Below are 3,664 nucleotides of genomic sequence, written 5' to 3'. Positions count from 1 at the left end.
AATTTAAAAGACATTGAAACTAAAATTTAAGCATAAGACATCAGCTATCCCCAAATTCATTTTCCCGTTATATTCGACAGCATACACCGCCACTAATTGAGAGTGTTTGTTCGCTAAATTCAGTAGGAAAAAGATAGGAGTGATCAGATTAAGATAAGAGAGGGTGAGGAAACAAAAGAAATCAAGAAAGAAAGAAATAGATTTAAAAGGAGAAAGAACAAGATCGGTGAGGGGAGGAGGCAGCGCCCACCAGCATTACTGTGGAGGTCGACCCACAATGATAGAAGTGATCTCTTCTCCATTAATTTTACCCTTCTGCTTCCCCTTCTCTTTGTAAATTGGTAAGTTAAACATTAAACATTTCTTATGCAGATCAGTATCTATTATCGTTATTTTATTTTTGTCTGTTTATTTTGAAATTGCGTGGATTTTAGCTGACATGATATATAGATAATGATCGGGGTTCCTCTTTATTATTTTCCTTTTTGTTTGTTGTAATTTTTTTTAACGAAGTAACGACTTTGCGTTTGAAATCTACACAAATCAATTATAAAACAGTATTACAATGTTCGATCATGATTAAGCTCCATGACATGAGTATGAACTATGAACGAATGATCACTACATGAACCTTCAATTCACTTTAATTGTAATCAAGGGTTGATGATCAAGTTACCCTTAGGAAAAGGTTTAAGAACTTTAGGCCTTTAATCGAATATAATCAATGGATTGAAATAATAAATCTTTCATAGCTTTTGATCTATTAATTATAAAACAGTTATGGATGCCACAGTTTTTCACAGTTATATCTCGTGTTGCAACCATATTAAAGATAAGATACACCTCACCTGGATTTTGGAATGCTGGATTAGGGCTCTTTCTAGAAGCTGAACAAATGGTATCTGAATCTTCTGAAAAGCAACATCTGAAGAGTTGCATAGTTAAGTGGTTCTTCATAAATTGTATATAGATTGGTCACTTCTAAGAAAGGGTAAAACGGTCATTTATTGCAGGGTATTTGTTTGAAGAACATTTAACTGTGGACCAAGAGCCCCTACAACCTTAGTGGTTGGTTTAATCAAATCTGATGACTACCCTTGCTGCTACAATGTCTCAAGCTAAAACATCTGAAAACAACACGTCAGATGGGCCCATCAATCTCCCACAAGAGCTCATCGATAGACTTTAAGAGCTTATGCCCAACATATGAGATATCGGGAGCGAGTCCCTATCTCACCTTGTTCCATCTTTTTCAGTAGGACAAAAAGTTACAAATTTTGTCCGGTTGATATCAGTCTTAGTCCTAGTCCAATGCATGACAAACGAAGTATACAGCTCTTATGTTGTGTCTGGTCCAGGGGAGGGGAATAATAGTAATTTTTATTGATGTTTATATACAGTTTCCAAAAAGGGGATTCAACAGCGAGAGCACCACCAGTAAGTAAAGAGGTGGTTGGAAATCTTCCGGTTATTGTTATTACAAATGAGATCTTGGCTAAGTTGGAGTTTATTAAATATATGTATTTATAACATTTTAGTAAATGTTTCTATTCTTTTAATTGTACTATTTCAAGCACACATTGCTATCAATTCATGTTTGATATTGTTATAACACACTTATTTTTTACTCAATTGACAAAACATGACGATGTACTTTTGTTAATCTCATTTTACCATATTATACCATCAAACTTTTCTATTGTAATGCTTTTCTGACACAAAACTAATTTTTTTATTTTTTACTGTAATGGTGGATGACATGTTATAACATAAAGTGCATATTATAGCAATGTACTTTCATTATGCAATGTTAGAAAAAGTTGTATTCTTTTCATTTATTTATCATACTTTTCTGTGAAAGAAAGTTGTATTTTTTTCATTTCTTAATGGTGTATGATCTGGTGCAATTAAAAGAATACATGACAAAAAGGGCAATTTGGACCTTTATTATGGTTGTTACTGAAACTCCACCATTCAATATAACTTAACCAGGAAACAATTTCAGTTTTACAACAACAAATTTTCATTTTATGAAGACTATTCCTTAAACTTACAAATACAATAGTACAACTATAATGAACATTACATAATTATAGTAACATATTCAATTAACGAACCCTAAATATATTGATAAGACATTATTGTTCTTTTATAACTATATTTACATATAGACACATATAATAGCTGCAATCATAACTAAATGCTACCTACACGCACAATATTTTTTCTTCTCAAAGACAATTCATCATATTTTGACACACATAATACAATGTACATGGCCATAAACAACCAATACTGACTTGTTTTCTTTTCACGCGTTAACTAAGTACAACAAGTACAGAACCGCCCTATGGACACACAAATATTTAGTGTGACCCTATGTATCACATTTAAGCTACTTTGAATGTTATGTGTCTAAAAAGGAACGAGGTTATAGACACACATACACAAAAAGAAAATTTTGGCCCCAACTTGTTCCTCTCAACATGAGACGAAGCACAAAACAAGTACATCCAAAAACTCATAAAGAAAAGTAGTCTGGTAGGTGCCCATATAGCTTCTCAAAAAGAGACATTCATGAATTCAATGAAGTAGGGATACACTTAATCATATAAACAACAGTTATGACTTTTTCTCCCCAAAAGGCACTAGTGACCTGCGCAAACAGGAGCAATGAGCGGGCTATCTCAACAATATGATGTTTTTTTCGTTCTGCCACACCATTTTGTTGAGGAGTGTCAGTACACAATGATTGGTGTATGGTACCATCAAAAGCAAGCAACTCAGTAAAATCATTAGAGGTATATTCACCCCTTAAGTCACACCTGGAGCACTTAATCACAGACGAATATTGATTTTTAACAAGAGCTCTAAAATTGTTGTAAATGCCAGTGAAATCAGATCTGCGTTTCATAAGATTAAACCATGTATCTCAAGTATAATCATCTATAAAAGATAAATAATAGGTTAACCCACCCTTTGTGGATACCGGTGCAAGACCCCACTCATCAAAATGAATAATATCAAAAGAGCAATAGAACAATACATACTTTTATTGAAACATAAAGCATGGAATTTTTCCAGTTTACAACCACTACAATCGGAAATATCTCAACTGTTCAAAGGACCCAAAACACCACTAGATTCTAGAAAACTCAAACATGATATAGACACATGTCCCAAACAAAAATGCCAAAGATAAAACTCAGACGACAAAGGACTCAAACGAAAAGAAAGCAATCCAATGTTGGAGGTAGAAACAGCAGATACTTTGAGAACATCCAAGACATATAGTTCCCCAACCCTATGGCCAGTCTTAATCATCTTCTGGGTGTGTTGATCCTGTATAACATATAAAAAAATCATAAAAAGAACACCCATTTACCAGACTTACACAACTGACTGATTGAGGAAAGATTCAAAGTAATTTTGGGAATGTAATAAACATTAGGGATAGTGATATGAGAAATAGAGATTGACCCAACATCCTTAACTAGCATAAATATATCACTAGCAGACATAACAGAAATATATGACATATGTAACAAAGAAGTAAATGATGACAAATGAGGAGACATGTGACGGGTTGCACCACAATCTAAAATCCACAAAGATAAGGGAATACCTGATGTACCAGATGAAGTAGGGCCAGAACGAGACATAG

The 3,664-nt window shown here is 33.7% G+C and overlaps 1 pseudogene; it reads left to right on the top strand.

Moving 5' to 3' along the window:
* The first annotated feature begins 290 nt into the window (after positions 1-290).
* LOC145045349 (E3 ubiquitin-protein ligase AIP2 pseudogene) lies at positions 291-1,210 on the top strand (annotated as a pseudogene).
* The last annotated feature ends 2,454 nt before the right edge of the window (positions 1,211-3,664 follow it).

This window comes from Lactuca saligna, chromosome 5 (genome assembly GCF_052625555.1).
Source record: "Lactuca saligna cultivar CGN05327 chromosome 5, ASM5262555v1, whole genome shotgun sequence".
Taxonomy (NCBI): Eukaryota; Viridiplantae; Streptophyta; class Magnoliopsida; order Asterales; family Asteraceae; genus Lactuca; species Lactuca saligna.
Note: the sequence above shows the minus strand (reverse complement) of the source record. Positions and strands in the feature narration are given on the sequence as shown.